Source organism: Diadema antillarum, unplaced genomic scaffold (assembly GCF_040938485.1).
Source record: "Diadema antillarum isolate AM-2024a unplaced genomic scaffold, OU_Dant_1.0 seq00000810_RagTag, whole genome shotgun sequence".
In the NCBI taxonomy this organism is placed as follows: Eukaryota; Metazoa; Echinodermata; class Echinoidea; order Diadematoida; family Diadematidae; genus Diadema; species Diadema antillarum.
Window position 1 is genome coordinate 2,228,709 of NW_027271690.1, and position 20,369 is coordinate 2,249,077.

At 39.1% G+C, this 20,369-nt stretch overlaps 1 long non-coding RNA gene across 1 annotated transcript; it reads left to right on the forward strand.

Moving 5' to 3' along the window:
• Positions 1–594: 594 nt before the first annotated feature.
• Positions 595–14,091, forward strand: LOC139739712 (uncharacterized). The gene is made up of 3 exons (XR_011711521.1): positions 595–618; positions 13,269–13,320; positions 14,071–14,091. It is a non-coding gene; the product is annotated as an uncharacterized lncRNA (long non-coding RNA).
• The last annotated feature ends 6,278 nt before the right edge of the window (positions 14,092–20,369 follow it).

The window sequence follows — 20,369 nt, forward strand, 5'->3', positions numbered from 1 at the left end:
TTTCAGATAATTACGAAAAACAAAGATTGGCTGGGTTGATCCGTTTCACCTATTTTCAGTAATCACACAAAATCAGTGCGTGCGACTTTCTGTCCGTTTTGTGATATGTTTGTATTATTTCATCATCATTTTTTAAACGAGGATTATTGTATCAATAGTATGAGAGATAATTACACCACTGTTGTTATTGTAACGCAGGAATATTATATGTATTGATATTTGATTGACAGACAGCCAGCCAGCCAGTAAGCCAGCAAGCCAGTCAGCCAGCCAATAGGCGAACTGTTTAAATGATTATGGGGGCGAGAGTCCGAGTGCGGGGATTGTCAGAGCCGATTGCTTCCGCGTACTTTTAGTGGTCCCGTCATGTAGCGAAAACTCCCTCTTACCCCATGAAAATGCGCACAGATATCATTGTTTCCTTGTTGCGTGTAAGTAGAACCCAGATTAAGATTATTGCCGGTATTACTGTATATAGTCCCAACCGACCACTGTATCAAGCATTTGCCATGCCAATCACCAATTTGTGACATTGTAAAATGGATTGTTTCGGGATGCTGGTATTTGCGGCCGTAATTCTGGTGGGGTTGCTGCAATGTAGTTTTGCTTCTTTGGCAGGTAATTTATCCTCAATGTTTTCCTGCATTGTATTTCAAATATTAAGCGTCCAACACCTTGTATGTGTGTTTGTGTGTGTGTGTGCGTGGTTTTTTTTTATTCTGTTGCTGCTGTAGTTTTTGCTGTAGTTGTTGTTGTTGTTGTTGCTGTTGCTGTTGTTGTTGCTGTTGTTGCTGTTGTTGTTGTTGTCTTGCTTTCACACTAGCCAGAAACAATCAATGGGGTTTCTTTAATTGAAGGGAATGAAAGTCAAATTAAAGCAACTCTCTATATACTCTAATGATTTGGCTTCTGTTTCGGGGTTCAGTGATTGTTGATGTCAATCATTTTGGACTTGCCGCATATACAGTGCGTATCAAAATAAACGCAACAAGATTTGATTTCAAATTTGTGAAGATTGTGTTAACTTTACACCAAAGTGAGTAAAAAAGGAGCAAAAAGTTTCCAGAAAGTCCAGAACAGACATTCAGCTTTTCTCTACGAAAATCGACGTCATAGTTGAATGCAGAAACTGAAACTTGGTCCCAAGTCCAATTTGACCCATTGTCCAAAAAGAATGATTACTCAGCCATCCATGGCCGTGTAAGAATAAATAAGATATCACAGGAAAGAAGAGATATGTGGCTTTAAGATGATGCTACTCACTTTGGTGTAAAGTTGACACAATCCTCACAAATTTGAAATTAAATCTTGTTGCGTTTTTTTTTTTTTTTGGATACGCACTGTATAGGTCTTGCTTCTTGTTCAGGTTAGTTTTCTTTCAGATTTTTTGCTTGTATTTGATTTCCAATACTAAAACGCCCACCTCCTACTGTATTTGTTTGTTTGTTTGTTTCGCATCAGCCACAAAAAAAAAAAACAAAAACAGTCGGATTTACGTAATTGAATCAAATGAAGGTCATGTTCAGGCCATATTCCTCTAAAGTGAAGTAAGTCACACTCTGGTGAGATTTTGAAACTTTAAGAGGTTTTGCGTACTGCAATGATATTTCAATTTTGTAATCATTCTATAAGAGGAAAGAGCTGAACTTTTGGCATTAAATGTCCATCTTTCCAGCTTTTCTATGGAGATTTACTTAATTTTCCCGATTTCAGGACTGGTGCTCGGTGCACAATCAAAGGCTCGTCAAATATTACTGGAGTATATCAATTTTCTTAGGTTGATTTCTGAAACTACATGATTCTATCTTTAATGGTTCCTCTTCATTAATATGAAGGGTTGCACTTTCAGGAACAATTCAGGTATAATTTTATAAAAAGTTGTGGTTTGATAAGATATAATTATGGCGCTGGGTCTGTACGTACTCTGCACAAAGTACACATGAATATCCCTCATCCAGTTTAAAGCCTTTGCGCGCACTGCACTGCATATAGTTCGTTGTGTAGAACGTGCGATTATTGGTGCTTTAATTCGTTGATTGTTGCATTTAACTGAAGATAGTTTTAATAATAGTAATAATAATAATTGATATGATTTATATAGCGCCAAATCCACTCTGCAGAGTGCTCTAGGCGCGGATGGAAGAGAAAGTGAAGGAGATAAAGGACATACAAATATCAAGTACATGTAATGAGTAGTCAAATTGAGGCTTTGAACAAGTGAGTTTTTAGACTGCTTTTAAAGGAGTCTGATGAAGAACAATTTTTTACGGCTGAAGGTAAGTTATTTCATAAGGTGGGAGCAGCATGGCCAAAGGCACGTGTGCCCCATATTGTAGTGAATCTTGGAATTATCAGAGAACCGGAGTTGGATGAGCGTAAAGATCTAGCAGGGATGTAATTATGGAGTAAGTCAATGTTATACTGAGGAGCAGCGCCCTGAATGCAATGAAAAGTCAAAAGTAAAATCTTTAAAATAATGCGATCTTTGACTGGTAACCAATGAAGTGATCTCAAAATAGGGGTGATGTGAGTGTGCTTCTTGGATAGTGTGATGATGCGTGCTGCCGCATTTTGAAGCCTCTGTAGCATGGAGAGCTGAGTTTGTGGTAAGTTAGATAAGACAGAGTTTCCAAAATCGAGCCTACAGGATATCAAGGCATGGACTAATTTTTCGGTAGAAGAGCGGTTCAAATATTTTCTAATGAAGCCGATATTACAAAGTTGGTATCTTACAGATCTACAAATGCTAAAGACTTGATGAGACATAGTCATATTACAATCTAGCATTACACCCAGGTTGCGACAGGTTTGGAACACACTAATTGACATGCCGGAAAAAGAGATGAAATGACGTTTCAACTTAAATCGACAAGACAAACCCCGTCTGTTGCGACACGGATTGTCGCCCCCGTCACGGATTGTCGTCTGGCGACAATCCGTGACTCTTGTGCAGTGCCCAGTTTTTTTACCTCGATGACGACAGTCCATGATGGCAAAAAATTGTTGCGACAGGGATTGTCGCCCCGTCAAGGATTGTCGCCCCGGGCTCGGGGTGGTTGCTCCGGTGTTAAACTTTGGTGGGATGGGTATGACTGGTAAGTTATGCGTATGTGTGTGTGTGTGTGTGTGTGTGCGTGTGTGTGTGTGTTTGTTGTGTGTGTGTGTGTGTGTGTGTGTGTGTGTGTGTGTGCGTGTGTGTGTGTGTTTGTTGTGTGTGTGTGTGTGTGTGTGTGTGTGTGTGTGTGTTTGGAGTATAATAATACAATATGTAGAAACTGTGCATGTGTGGTGGTTGTATAGTGGTAGTGGTTTGTTTGCCTGTGTGTGTACGTGTGCCCGTGTGCGTACGTGTGTACGTAGTATAGTGGCGTATGTATTATATCAAAGGGTATGTGATGGTGCGTGTTTGTGGGCGCAGTTTTGTGCCTCCATGAGTATCTGAGGGGTTTGGTGTTCGTGGGTTACGTAGGCCCTACGTATGTGTGTTGTGTGTGAGCGTTCGTGTGTGTACGTAAGTCCCCAGTCACATAATGCTCTGCGTCCGGCGTTACGTCCACATAAGTCTTTTTTTTTTTTTCTGCGGACACCCTTGCTGTCACCAGAGCATTTTTTTTTTTTACAAAACATACGGGAAAATATGCGGGCGATACGGAGAGATACGACCAAATGCGAACACTTGCGTCCACTTGCGGATATTCTCACGAATTGGCACGTAATTTTGTTCTTACAACTTGCATAAACTTCCGAATAGTTCGGAACACTTGCGGAGAGTTGCGACTATTTACGGAGAGTTGCGGATATTTTCGGATAGTTACAGATTGTTATAAATAATTATGTACAATATGACGATCCCTGCCAAGTCAATGTATTATGACAGCAAGTTCATCACATATTGTACTGTCTTACATTGTACACTGGGGAAAAATGAAATTGAAATTACGTTCAAGTTGTGAAAAGTTTTCGCATTTCTTTAATTTGCTTCACGGTAATAAAAGATATATGAAATTTTGAAATTGAAGTTTGAATTTTATTAGTGCAGCTCAAATATGGATAAACATCATAAATGTAAAGACTACATAACATAATTATACCACAAATAGAATACAATCTAGATCGATAAGTTAAACACAGTAAGAAAATATTACTTACAGTCATGGAATAGAGTACAAACTGTGGTTACGCTCATTGTGCAGCGATATTCATGACTTTCTGGGTTATGCTAAGGATATTGTTATAATAAAGCAATACTTATTACATTTCCAGAAAAAAAAAAAAAAACATTAGGACATTCGGACACCCCTCCCACACCCAAATGCAATATGTGACCCTGCACCTCAAAACAAACAAAAAGTCGCCAGACATGAATTTTTAGTTAAGACCATATTCTGAAAGAGCATACTTTAAGCTTTAAAATGATGTATAACTCAAATCAAATGGACTCTCCTAACCTATCTAAATATTGGAAAGAAAGCACAAACTCAGGAAAAGTGTGAACAGAGAAAAGAGGCTCTGAAGTACAGTGTCTATTCAAGCGCTTTATCTTCACCAAACCGTGCTGGCTGTGCGATGAATGGGACAAAAAACAGGAAGTAAACCACCAGAGTAACAACAATGAAGGGATTATCAGATTCAACTGAAATTAAGCATGCCTCATTAACACATTCTGTCCATAATTAATGCCAACTTTCAAAGCAGTAGCAATATCTTTTCAAAAGTTATTAGAGTTGAAAGTGAAGAGTGTGGACAAGGTTTTTCAGAAATGAAAAAGGGATTCTTAAGACGCACATAATCACACAATTCTACCAAAAATGTTCGAGATAAACTGCTAAAAAAAATACACTTTCCTGCCCGTTTTATGATACGAAATTTTAGCATAATGTAAAAGAAGACCAGCTCTTTCAGAAAATATGAAAAAGTCAAGTTCGTCTAGATTGACCCATTCCACTTATTTTCAGTCCTCATACAAAATCAGTGTGTGCGACTTTATGTTCGTTTTGAGGTGCACGGTCACATATAAAAAAAGTTATGTCCATGGATCGTAAAGTGGGTAAGACTATAGGGAAATACTAAAATCGTTCTCGTTTTATACTATTTTATCGCTGTCCCACATCTTCCCGGCCAGAAAAGTGAAAAAAATGCTGTCACCTTATCCCCGACCCAACAATTGCCTTCCGAGTTTCGAAAAATATACATTCAAATAGTACAAGGCAAAAACGTTCAGCACCAATGGTCAAGCGATGTCATGCGTATATGGGTGCCACCTAAAATGACCATTTGTGGGAGAAATTTCGTAACTTGACTTTGCGGTTCTGCCTCTCCACAGCTCCGGGTGTGTTGTAACATTCCTTCAGGTAAATGCGTTGCAGCTTGGCAACACGAGTTGTATGTCTTCCCACGCGTCTCTGTGTTCCCATGCGAGTGGAAAACAGAAAACGTCGAAGGACATAATCGTCTACAGCATCCCCTGCACAATTCCCTGTACCTAGAGGTTCGTTGATCCAAAAATGAAATTCGGAATAACGAACCTTCGAATAAAGAACCTCGGACTAAAGAGCCTTCAGAATAATGTGCTTTTGCAATAACGAAATGTGCTTCGGTGTAAAAATGGCAGAGGTAAAAATGGCAGAGGTAAATATGGCAGACGTAAAAATGACAGAAGTAAAAATGGCAGAGGTAAAAATGGCAGGGGTAAAAATGGCAAAGGTAAAAATGGCAGAGGTAAAAATGGCAGGGGTAAAAATGGCAGAGGTAAAAATGGCAGGGGTAAAAATGGCAGAGGTAAAAATGGCAGGGGAAAAAATGGCAGAGGTAAAAATGGCAGAGGTAAAAATGTCAGAGGTAAAAATGGCAGGGGTAAAAATGTCAGAGGTAAATGATTATGTCAGTGGTAAAAATGTCAGAGGTAAAGTTGTCAGTGGTCGAAATGTCAGTGGTCAAAATTCTAGAGATAAAAATGTCATTGATAAAAATTTAGTCGTTGAAATTCAAGAGGAAGAGGTAAAAGTGACAGATTTTTTTTCCCTCATGTTTCTGACATCTTTCTCGCAATACGCGCTTTTCGTGCCTTCTGAAATAAAGCACGGGGGAGACCGGGGAGAAATGGGACACGGGGAGAAATATGGCACACTCGAATGTAACTTGAAAAAGCTTGGCCAGTCAACAAAATCCAATTATATCAGTAAAAAGATGAGCCTCGGTACACCTGAAAATGGACATATTATACAACATTATTCACTTCGGGGCTGCGCCCCTCAGTGAATAGTACTAGTTTGGAGTCACCTCTGCCCATAGTTTTAACAAGAAACTCGAAACTAGGCCAAGTATATTTGTTTTATATTTTGGATCAAAAATTTGAATAAAAAGTGAAAATCATTATAGACCGTCTATAGGCTTAGCCGCACTGCGGCGGCAGCGCAGCGCCTGCCATTCGCAACAGTGCGAGAGATCGGAGATTGAAAAACGTAGTAGCCATGGCACCGCCAGAGTTGCCCGTCGCATGTATCCAAGCGCTCGTATGGCCGCTGCAAACCTCAACACTAGAATTCGGGACCGGACGTGGACGGGTACACTTGATTGTAACGAAGGGTGATTGTGACATCATTTTGCAAATAGTATACTATTTGCAAAATGTCGTCATAAAAGTGACATCATTTTGCAAATAGTACTTCATGGAGTGTCAAACACACCAACACTCTAAAATAGTTCAAAATACCTATAATCACGTGAAGCTCTTTTAACCAATCAATGGAAGACAAATTTTTGATCCAAAATATAATAACTACTATACAGCTCTACAGGTATCTTGTCAGTAAGTTATCAAGCGTACTATAGTTCTGGTAGGTCCTATACTATGTTAATAGGTATTTTAATAAGTGTGCAAACCTCTGAAAATGAAATTGCTTGATAACAGACATGCAGGTATGAAAAATTGGCAGGGATCTTTTACTGTTTCTGTTACCACTGGGAGAAATTTAATAGGGCAGTGTTACATTTCTTCCCGCGGCACATGTAAATCCTACTTTGGTCATGATGGTTATCCAATTCTGTCCAGGTTGTCTCATTTCCCCCCGCTTGATGTCCCATTCCCCCAAAATTAGGGGTTAAACAAATCATTACTTACACGAAAATGTTTTATAAAGGGGTATCACTAAATACTCTTAGTGGGGCGGCTTAGCAAACCTATCGTGCATTTTGTGATACAAGCACCAAATTTGGCATAAATGTACATTAACATATTATTGCAAACATTTTCAGATATTGGGGCACTTGGAATTCTCTCTTTATGTCCGCCATATTGGATTTCAAAATGGTCGCCATTTGAAATCTACAGTTCCGATTACATTATCTCTGGGTCTAATGGTGCTATTGACCTGATTCTGGTGTGTTCCGTGATTTACGCCCATGCTTTGGAGCAACAGCTGAGTTTGAAAGGCATCAAACATTTACATTTTCTTTTCGCCTGCGGATTCGTTCAACAATGATTGAAAGAAATCCCATGGCAAACTGTCGATTTTTCTCTCACAAAAACAATCTATTGCTAAAGTTCGTCTCCAGTTTTTATAATGTGCATATGTTTGTAAAGTGACCACAAAGTGTTCATTAAACTTCGAGATATTAGTTTTTGCGCCATGTGATACTTGAACAATGTAATAAAATATCTTGCAATTCACAGAGCTTACTTATGTCTGCTGATACATCTGCTGTAGTTTGTTTTTTGCGTTTTGTATTTTCACTTCTACATTATGTCGTGATCAGGCCTTGTGAGATAAATAGGCTCCTATGAAATCGGAATGTGAGAAAATAACATAGAACAGGCGGAAAATTAGCGGTTTGCTTCGACTATGTCTCCTTCACATCTTTACACTAAACAGTTCAAAAATGAAAAAATAATGACAATATACTTAGTCTAGCCTTGATGTCAGCGGAATTCGTTTGTGTAAGATTATGTATGTGAGCGTATTTATATCTGCGTATAGAAGTATGTGTTTATACCAAAAGTGGGTTCGTGTGTGTGTGTGTGTGTGTGTGTGTGTGTGTGTGTGTGTGTGATAACTTCATTGGGCGAGACAACGTAGGATTATACTGTTTAAGGGCTTTGCAGCATTGTTGGAACCCCCTTATAATGATAGATGATAATAGTAGTAATAGTATAGTAGTAATGATAATAATAATAATAACAATAACGATAATAATACTGAATAATAAAAATAATTTCCCATAGGCCTACTAGGCTCTTAGCTGGTTTATCATTCCTCTGAACAGACAGATTACGCCACTGCACTTGAATCAAACTCAGAATAATGAGAGTGCTCTAATCTTTTTAAAACACAATTCATAAAACATTCTTCAAATCTGAAGTTTTTATTTGATAATTCGATAAAAATACAGTTTGCTCTGGCTAGGTTATTATTCAAAACCTCTGCCATTTTTACCCCTGCCATTTTTACCCCTGCCATTTTTACCCCTGCCATGTTTACCCCTGCCATTTTTACCTCTGCCATTTTTACCTCTGCCATTTTTACCCCTGCCATTTTTACCTCTGCCATTTTTACCTCTGCCATTTTTACTTCTGCCATTTTTACCTCTGCCATTTTTACCTCTGCCATTTTTACCCCTGCCGTTTTTACCTCTGCCATTTTTACCTGGCACCAGAAAGGTTACCCCCTCCCCACATACACCCCCCCCCCCCTCCGAACCGATACCACATTCCTTCCTGATGAAACGACTTCCCAATGTTGATAAGTAAGACATAATGGACAGTATGCAGAAAAGCAGCATCCGCCTGCACGCAAGCACCAATCCGAATGCATAAACAAATCAGCCATACTCATCAAAGTCAAAGCTGGTGATAAAATCAATATCAACGCTTATGCCAGCAACAGCTTACTAGGTATCCCTGCCCACGCCCAGCTAAAAAACACATACGTAAAAAGCTGACATAATAAGTACATTTGTTGCGACACGGATTGTCGCCCCTACACGGATTGTCGCCTCCTGCTCGGGGCGACAATCCGTGACGGGCGCTGGCGGCACGGATTGTCGCCCCCGTCACGGATTGTCGCCTGCCGACAATCCATGACGCTTGTGCAGTTCCCAGTTTTTGACCTCGAAGGCGACAATCCGTGTTGGCAAAAAATTTGTTGCGACACGGATTGTCGCCCCGTCACGGATTGTCGCCCAGGGCTCGGGGTGGCTCCTCCGGTGTTAGCTTTGGTGGGATGGGTATGACTGGTAAGTTATGCGTATGTGTGTGTGTGTGTGTGTGTGTGTGTGTGTGTGTGTGTGTGTGTATTGTGAGCTGCATGATATGTGATGTGTATGATTTGTTGTGTGTGTGTGTGTATGTGTGTGTGTTTGGAGTATAATAATACAATATGTAGAAACTGTGCATGTGTGGTGGTTGTATAGTGGTAGTGGTTTGTTTGTCTGTGTGTATGTTATACGTGTGCCTGTATGCTTACGTGTGTATGTGGAATATAGTGGCGCTACTGTGGCAATACAAACGCATTCAGAGTGTATGAGCACGTGTTTAAAGAATTCACACCAGTGTTGATCTAAAAATAGTATGGGTGTGTCAACCAATATCAGTGGTGAGGCGGGCTAGGCGAGAGAGAGACCGAGAGAAAATACATACGAGGGAGGTACCCTCCCCAAATGTTATTTGTCTTTGTTCATTTTTCACTGCAGTCATTTCCTTCCATCAGTCTTATACACTAGAACGTCCATACCACTATGCTTTGTCCCAGAATAGGTTTCGCATGCTTTATGCATGAGCGAATAATTTCCACACGCCGTAAAAAAATTGTCAATCGTTAATTGATTCTAGTACAAACGAACTGCCATTGCACACCGCTAATACATACATAATACAAACAAACACCAGCAAACACTCAAACAAATCTTCATAATGCAAATAAACCAACTCAACACTTTTTTCCTTGATATTTATTGATTTCATTAAAATCATCCATAAATCGACCCATTCTGGGTGTAACATGAACAAAAAAAAGTTACAAATGGCAATTCGAAACACAAACAAATCCATTTGTCAATTTATACCACAAATAATCTCACTTCAACATAGATAACTCGATTATAGACCAACCCTACTAATAATTTCTTCACGAGAAAGTTTTGACATGTAGGGCCCTACCAAACCTATATTCCTTGAATTTATTGGTTTGGATCATGTAACACCTTCCTACTTACAAGGGCATATACATAAAAAAACACAAATACATTACACAAATTTAGAATGAAATCAGTCATAAAAAACCCCGACCACCCCCTCCCCTCCCCAACCGAAACAAATCTGGGGCCTACATCTATCCTAAATATTAAATCCTACCATTATCTGTCATACCATTTATAACTATCCTTCTTCAAATCCAATCTCCAACCCACCAACCCCTGATTAAACAAAACCTAAATCATCCCACACCCACATTCACCAACCCAAATACATACATACACACACACACACACACACACACACACACACACACACGGAGGTTCGTTATTCCGAAGTTTCGTTTTTTTCCGAGGCTTCATTTATCCGAAACACACAATTCCCTATACCTAGAGGTTCGTTGATCCAAAAATGAAATTCGGAATAACGAACCTTCGGAATAATGAGCCTTCGGACGAATCAGCCTTCAGACACCCGAACCGATATTACATTCCTTCCTGATGAAACGATTTCCCAATGTTGATAAATAAGACATAATGGACCGTATGCAGAAAAGCAGCATTAGCCCGCACGCAAGCTCCACTCCGAATTCATATACAAATCTGCCAAACAAACTCATCAAATTCAAAGCTGCTGATAAAATCAATATCAACGTTTATGCCAGCAACAGCTTACTAGGTATCCCTCCCCACGCGCAGCAAAAAAACATATATGCAAAAAACTGACATAATAAACACGTTCTTCCATCACACACACACACACACACACACACGCACAAACGGACACTAAATTATCATGTGCACGCGCACATACACACTTCCTTGAAACCTCACCATGACTTTGTACATGGCATGTTTGCATGGATGTAACCATGTAAGTTATGTGTTAGTATTTCAATGATTATGTCCAGAACGATATTACCCAGCAAAATGTGCTTCGAGGGCAGGCGACAATCCGTGCCGTCAACGCCCGTCACGGATTGTCGCCCCGAGCAGGAGGCGACAATCCGTGTAGGGGCGACAATCCGTGTCGCAACATACATTCTTCCATCATACACACACACACACACACATACACACACACACGCACGCACAAACGAACACTAAATTATCATGTGTGCGCGCACATACCACACTTCCTTGAAACCTCACCATGACTTTTTACATGACATGTTTGCATAGATGTAGCCACGTAAGTTATGTGTTAGTATTTCAATGACCATGTCCAGAACGATATTACCCAGCAAAATGTGCTTCGAGGGCGGGCGACAATACGTGTCGCAAGCCCTCGTCACGGATTGTCGCCAGACGACAATCCGTGACGGGGGCAACAATCCGTGCCGCCAACACCGTCAAGGATTGTCGCCCCCGAATCGGGGACGACAATCCGTGTCGCAACACCCGTCTCCTTTTCATGGCCACAGATAGATCAATACATTCATCTTTGAAGTGTTCCGAGCATACCAAAGAATGTTCTACACGCAGATATTTGGCATTCTGCGCGAAATGAACCCGTCCACTCTCATCGGGTTGCACTGTCAATTTGGAAAATGAAAGTGAGCCAGAACACGTCTGATTGTTTTTGTTCGGCCTTATATTAGTTTAGCACATGAAACTAGTTTGGTGGTCCCTTTCGAAGGATTTCCTAAACCCCATACTGCAGAAATCGGCACACAATACTAAAACTGCTTTTTACCAAAAGAAAAATATAATAATAATCCTCCAGTAACATCTTTCATGTACATGGAATAGTCGCATGCTGCATTGATGGTTTATACTTTTGCTCGGTCGATGCGTGCCAGCAGTGATGTTTCCTTCAGACGTCTCTGCATGAAATTAGATCGGAAGCCAATTTCCCGTTTTTGGCGAGGAAACGCTCTCTGAAGCTATTGCTATTTCATTGTCTATAGTAGAAGACAAATGTTCTACGGCAGATCTAGAGAGTTTATCTTTCGCAAAAAAAAAAATAAATAAAACAGTCTGAAATTTTCAAAAAATTGCAATTCCTCTTTAACTGATTAGTACACACACGAAGGCACTTAGCCTCCATACGCGTAATACATTGTGCTCGTTTTAGGATACACTTTTTCATATGAATGCACCTCGACATTCGCTCCATTAACTTCCTGAAGGAGGTCATACTTAGAACTTGAGGTTATAAATGTTGATTTATAAAGATGGTGACAAACACGACGTTTAGGCCATGCTCAACTTACGCAGTATCTAGACAGTTCCATGATATAGCGTGATGTTGATGTTCCATGAAAACATGCGTCGTGAAAATGATATAATCTCCTCTTGTGTGTCTCCCGAACATATCTAGTTTCATTTCTTTCCCAGAAATGATCGACAAAAGATATGGGGTACAAGTTACAACAACATTAGATATAATAACACTCTCCTAGGATTGAACATAATCCTATTACAGTGTGTTTCACTGGAAATGTTAACGAGGATGTAGATATACCGGGGAAAATGAAGTCATTTTGATCCAATTCATTCAACTCACCCAATGTGTTTATTTGTTTGGTTTTATATAGCATACATATGTCACCCGCTACAACAAAAAGATCCTAAAGTCGCTGACGGGCGAGCCAAGAAAAATTGAATTTGAAGTCAGATCATCAAAATCTGTCAAAATGTTTGGATTCCAGTTTTTGACATAACTTTGTAGTCTAATGTATCTTCTATCATCTGCCACAATTTCAAAGCTATAATGATAAAAAGGAAAGGCAAGAAAATAAAATTGGGGGGGGGGGGGGCATGATCCCCGACTTTCTGATCCTTCTGCTGCAGCGGGTCACATACATTATGATTTTTGTTTTACTATTTTTTTTTTCCTGCGGATGTCATCTTGTATCTTTGACACAACTATTTGCTGTTACTGTAGTTGTTATGTTTTTTTTTTTTCTCTCTCTCTCTCATGTTGAAAAGGAAGCATTCAGTTCTAATTTCAAACACAGTTGCGTTAGAGTGTGAAAGTACCAAGTGGGAAGCAGAGTAAAATGAAAAATAATGCGAAAGCCTAGTTACGCCTGACATTAATGATCATAACTTTTCTGAAATGTATTGCCATGTAGATCTGTGCCCTGGTGTGCGCCTAGCAAATGGGAGTAAGGCATTCAACTGCTCGTGAGTATTAGGATAGATATAATTCACTATATTCTTGCACCCGTCAATGCTTGACAGTTTTTTTTTTGTCTTTGTGTGTGTGTGGGTGGGTTTGTGTGTATGTGTGTGTGTTTTGTTTTTACCTACTGAAACTGCATAGATGTTACTCCAGGCTCCGTAAACATTTCCACCACACGTATTAGCATATTACACTTAATAGTTAAACAGTACGAAATACTCAATAAACGTCTTGTATATTGTGACATATATAACATCTTTATGAAAATTAACAGGGAGGAACTTTTTAGAAATTCTATCGGAACGATCATTTCAAAATTATGTCAGATGATGTTGCTCTTTTTTTAATGGATATTATTTTTAGGTGCTAAAAGTGTGCTAGTTCGTCGTAAATGAAATGGGGTATCTTTGTTTCAAAGTTCTTGATTCTAAAACATATGCACTAACATGACTCATGCAAGTCATTGCGAATAGCAAAAGCAAAAGTTGTTTTAAAGCTAATTATCAGTGGTTTGTGGAATCTATATTGCAGGGAAAGTCATAGTGTCTGAATAAAAACCCGCTCTGTTGATCTAAATTATTGTTCGTTGTGTGTGTGTGTGTGTGTGTGTGTGTGTGTGTGTGTGTATCTGTGTTTGTTTGCTTGTTTGTTTATTTGTTTATTTGTTGCTCTTGTTATTGTTTACTCTTTTGTGTGTGTTTTGAAAATTCACTCCTGTGATTTTATGTCCAACGATATTCTTGGTTATGCAGAGGTAGCTTGAACAACAGTGTATCAACAATACAACGAGGACCATTTCAAGCACTCTCCAGCGTCAAAACAATGTATGTTCCCAATTTCACTACTTTCGCAATTCTTCTGTTTCTGTCGTATTTTAGCAAACCGGGTTCAATTGAATAAATACCAGTCAGATATTCAAGAATTGTTTCTACATAAACCAACGATTGATAAAATTTAGTATTCCAAAATTAATTTTGTAATTTCTTGAGTTCTAACAAGATGGGTAAATAAACAATTGGTGATGTTAGCTAAAGTCCAAGACTAAACGTTCCATTTGTCTGTGGGAATCACATTATCTAAACTCCCGATAGAATGTATCGAGACGCGAAGGAAAGAGAGTCAAACGAACCGTTTGTAGGAAGTTAAAAAAAAACAACTTTTAACAGTCACATAAATGCGTTGTTTTTGTTTCTTAAGTACAACTTTAATATACGTTAAAAGCATTATCAGTTACTATTTCGCGTGCACGTTGTGATTGAACATGCGCCCCTTTTGAAAAAATCAACAACATTATAATCAACAATAATTGACGAATATTAAAAAAGAAATAGAATACCAAAGTACGACGTCGTGTCTTCTGTGTTTCACACTTGATAATAATCACAAATGACATGGCTTCTTTGGAAAACAATGCTTATAAAAGAGAAGAGTAAAAAATGTCGCCGCATAAGCCACCACTTTGTTTTACTTTCTTTATGCATGTTGATGTTAATTATTAAGTTAAGTATTGAGTACTATGAAATGGTATTGGTTTTAAGTGCAAGTCTTGATATATATATATATATATATATATATATATATATATATACATATATATATATACATATATATATATACATATATACATATATATATATATATATATATATATATATATATATACTTGTTATAGTAATAATTGATGATTGTAAGTGTTTGTTGGGCTCTTATAATCCTTCTATTAAGAGTGGTAAAGACATAGATTATTACCCTTGTTATCATTACTATCATCATTGTCATTATAAAGGTAAGCATTCATTAATATCATTACAAACAATTGCATTTGGAGATCCGACCTAAATCAAGCAGACCTAACCTATAAATGTGATAATGACATGCAATGTACCTGTCAGAATTTAGGGACAATTTCCAAATCGCCATCTATTTTTTCTATGCCACATGATCTGATTCTCTTGTATTTTATCAATGAACTCATGTTTGGGGTATGGGCTTGGTCAGTGGCATTTCACCGAGAGCAGAATGAAAATGAGAGAAGCCGAACTCTACAGACATTTGCTAGTTGAGCTATAGGAGAGCGTACACTTCTTTGAACACTTTGCTTACTTTAAGTGCCGATTATACACACTGTCCAAAATCGCTAGCAAAGAATATGTTAACTGACATATCAAAGCCTGTGGGTGATGTGGCATGACTCTTGAGTCAAATGAGAATTAGTGCGATCAGTAGGATTATTTTTTTGTTCCTTTTTGCGAGGGGAAATGTATATTTCTGTTGTTATGTTTTGATGATTTCGTTCATTTAGTTTGTCTTCCTTTTCAAGAATGGCCAACACATGATAATGATTATAGACTGACAACTTTCAACGAATACAAAAACTAATGTTCATTCAGAGTTGAACATATATAGTATAAGCATGATTAATGGACATGTTAAACGAGAATATATGTACATAATATCAAGAGCCGGATTGTAATAATTTGTGTTTGTTTGTTTGTTTGTTTGTTTGTTTGTTTGTTTGTTTTGAATTTAAGCAATCCAGGAAATTTTGATTTCGGTTTTTCCCTCTACTTTACTTTCTATTTAATTAAGAGTTAAAGGGCTAGTTGATACGAGAATTCATCTTCTTGAGGTGAGTTGGCTCAGTCGGTAGCGCGTCTGCCTCACGATTACGCGGCCCGGGTTCGAACCCGAGTCTGGACTGTGCAATGTTGTGTGTAAGCATACCGCCCCCTCTAGCAAGAGGCAAAACACTCTGTCCCTCGGATAGGACATACAATGGAGGTCCCGTGTATGTGAGAGTAACAACTCATGCACGTAAAAGATCCCGCTTCATTCATTCATCGCAAAGAGCAGGGTGTTTAGCCCGGTGAAATAGTCCTACCTCACATCCAACTGGACTCCATGGAAGACCAGCTTAGAGTAGCTGAATATGGGCTATCCAGCCATCTTCTCAGATGGAAACAAACTCAACCTATGTTCAGTCCTAACACAAAATTAGTGCGTGCGACATTTTTTTTTTTTTTTTTTTTTTTTGTGATGCACGGTCACAAATATAGTTATAAAGGTTAAGGAGACACAATTTGTCTTCTTGAGGTCGAATGTCTGTTTGATGTTGCTACTATGGCATTTTGTCTTCCTAATGGATCCATAGTTTAATACAAACACACACACACACACACACACACATATACACACACACACACACACACACACACACACATAAACCAAACACCTTAACAAGATATATAGTTACGTGTCTTTCGAGTGTTCCATAAAGAACTATTGCGTTTCTGGTCAAGTTAAGTGGTTTTTGGTTTAGATGTTTCTTGTAGTTCTTACCCCTTACCCCCATTCCTTGTGGACTTGGTGTAAACATACGAGGAATTGAATACGGTGTTTATACATTGTTGGTAAAAAGTTCTTGCTTCGGGTTGGCTTTCTCTATTTTCATTCTTATGGGGTTTGCTGAACACTTCAGAAACTAGCAGTAGATCCGTATATTTGCATGTTCATGATATGTTTAAAATTGTTCTATGTTCTATGGTCTATGCTGTAAGCTGATACTTAAAGCAATTCAACAAACTTACTTTGAAAACATAAGCTTTCTAAGCAACAATGGTATCGAAGTGGTCGAAACTGGTGCTTTCTACGGACTTGGTGACAGCCTTGCTGCACTGTAAGTATGGGGAAACGTTTCACTAGAAACAATTATATAACCTTGCATCACAAAACAAACAAAAAGTCGCCTGACATGGATTTTTAGTTAAGAGCACACTCAGAACTAGCAGACTTTCAGCTGCTGCCCCAGCCTGCTTTAAATATGGTGTATAACTCAATTCATATTGACTTTTCTAACCTACCCTAATACTGGAAAGAAAACACACACTCTGATGGAAAGTGTGAACTGAGAAAAGTGGCTCTGAAGAATAGGGCCTATTCAAGAACTTAATCTTTAAGGCCGTGTCATACCTTTCTGGGCAAGCTAACCGGGCTTGTTACGAGGAGGGATTTTCCGCACGCAGGAAAATTATCCGCGGGAGGACAAGAATGTTTGCGAATTTCGCACCTGTTTCTCACCTATTAGACACGTACTACTTACCTTCTACTTGCGTGTGTTCCGTGTGACCTGCGTTAGAGCTTTGAAACCGATCCGTTTTCTGTTACGAGCGACTTACATGTACTGAGATGTACCTGATTTGGAGTTGCCTGCGAGGTGCTGCTGGTAAGGGTCTCATACTGGTGTTCTGCGAGTAGGCCTACCTCTGCGAGCGAATCCCTATGACTCACTCGGAACAAGTTTTGAGCATGCTCAAGGCCTTGTTATACCACATCTGGGGAAGTTTTGCGGCTTGGCTTGCGGGGAAACGAATTTGCTACCTGGAGCTGTCCGTAGTTGGTCCGCACCTGACAGTACCTAGCGCGTATCTCGCCTGTAGTTGCCCGGAGGTGCACACGCAAGTTCGATTTAAGCGCAGCCAAGTTTTGAGCATGACCAACATTTTTCCGGGTGAGTCGCGGGGATGCCCGGAGAGGTACACGCAGAACGCCAGTAGGAGGCCCTTAGCGGCAGCAACTCGCCAGCAACTCGCACGCAGGTACTTCGCAGTCTCGTATGCAGCCAAGATAATGACATTCTGTGGGATTTCAGCCATTCCTTCAGAGGAATTCCTTCACTGAGTTGTCAGCCCCCACGCGACTGGTACAAGGGTCACACAGTATACTCGCAAGTAGAATTTAGGTAGAACGCATCCAGCAGGTAAGACACATGCACTGACTCGCTCAAATCCTTGTCCGCCCTCAGGAATGCCCGGAATGCTGGAAAATCCCTACACGCAACAAGCTCGCGTAACTTGCCCGGAAAGGTGTGACAGGGCCTAAACATAGTTGCGGGTAAAAAGATTTACGTGCGCACTTCTGGACGACTACGGATGATATATGTGCTAGGTACTGTCATGTGCGGGTCATCTGCGGGGACATCCGGGTAGTCAAAATTGTTCTTTGCAAGTCGCACGGAAGGCATGCCCGGAAAGGTGTGACACGGCTTTTACCAAGCCGTGCTATTATAGCTCTGCGATGAATGGAACAAAAAAAAAATAAAAAAACAGGATGTAAACCACAAGAGCAACAACAATGAAGAAATTATCAAATTGAGTACAGGGTTTGTAGGAAATAAAAAGAGGACTCTATAAAACACTCCTAATCACACTATTCTACAAAAAGTGTTCGAGAAAAACGGCTAAAAACACAATTTCCTGTTAATTTCATGATCCCAAACTTTAGCCTAATGTATTATAGGAGACTTGCTCTTTCAGAAAATATGAAAAACTCAAGATTGGCCAGGTCGACCCATTTCACCTATTTTCAGTCCTCAGACAAAGTCAGTGGGTGCGACTTTTTGTAGGTTTTGTGATGCACGGTCGTAGTACATAATTATATGTATATCATTATTATCCTATTATACGTGCATGTACTAGCTCCATTTCGAGAGATCTGTTGCATAGAGCCATACGTGCAGCAGACTGTTGGTTTATAGATAACAATGCGTCAAATTAAAACACCCATTACTCTTCACAAATAACACATGTTAAACTAGGCTTGGTAATTTGTAAATACTGACAAATTGGAGGATGCAATGTATCCGGAATGTTTTGAGCCCAGGCCCCAATCGACATGGCCCTATCAGATACATGGGGGCGAGAGGCAGTGTGCTTTTTTTTAGATTCTCAGCAAAGAAAACGGACTCGAACGTGCCACCTTGCGTACAAAATGTAAAGTTTGATAGATCATTATGCTAACAAAGATGCTTAATTGAAGAGTGTGCAAAGGATTTTAAAAAATGAAAAGGGGCATCTAAGACATTTTTATGATCCCAAACTTATGAATAATTTAGAAGAACACCTCTTTCAGAGAATAATGAAAACCTCAAGAATGACTTGGTTGAACTATTTCACCTATTATGAGTCCTCACGTAAAATCAAGGCGTGCGAGTTTTTGTTTGTGTTATGATGCATCGTCACGTATTAAAATCTGGGAAAAATTTAAAAGATGCGTGAGCTAGTGCTCGATGAAGACAGTCATGTCAATTAGCATTTCCAGAAGAAGAAAAAAAAAAACAACAATGAAAAAACACGTAAAATGGTCAAATTTTACGAGGTTACCTTTCATCTATATTTTCGACGTCATCCAATTTGAAATTTGAGGTTACATACTGAAAGACAAATTGATAGGCTACAACGTATTGAAATCTGGGCATCTTGCTCTGTGAACATTGACCAAGGATACTAAAGCGATAATAAAGCGAGTGAATTTGATATCTGATGACGTCATTTCATTCATTTTTTTATTTCTTAGAGGTATTTGATACCTTTTAGATCTAATGATTTTGCAGCATCAGCCACCAATGAAATAATACTTATAATTCTTTAACCAGACCAGACGCCGTGCAAAACGCGGCGTCAGACGAGTGGGACCTCGCCATCATATCATTATCGGGGAACCACAACACAACTACAAGACTTAAAAAAAAAATGTATACATTGCTTATACTTATATATATATATATATATATATATATATATATATATATGACCCTGCACCTCAAAACAAACAAAAAGTCGCCAGACATGCATTTTTAGTTAAGACCATATTCTGAAAGAGCAGACTTTAAGCTTTGAAATGATGTATAACTCAAATCAAATGGACTCTTCTAACCTATCTAAATATTGGAAAGAAAGCACAAACTCAGGAAAAGTGTGAACTGAGAAAAGAGGCTCTGAAGTACAGTGTCTATTCAAGCGCTTAATCATTACCAAACCGTGCTTGCTGTGCGATGAATGGGACAAAAAACAGGAAGTAAACCACAAGAGTAACAACAATGAAGGGATTACCAGATTAAACTGAAATTAAGCATGCCTCATTAACACATTCTTGCCATAATCAATGCCAACTTTCAAAGCAGTAGCACTATCCTTTCAAAAGTTATTAGAGTTGAAAGTGAAGAGTGTGGACAAGGTTTTTCAGAAATGAAAAAGGGATTCTAAAGACACACCTA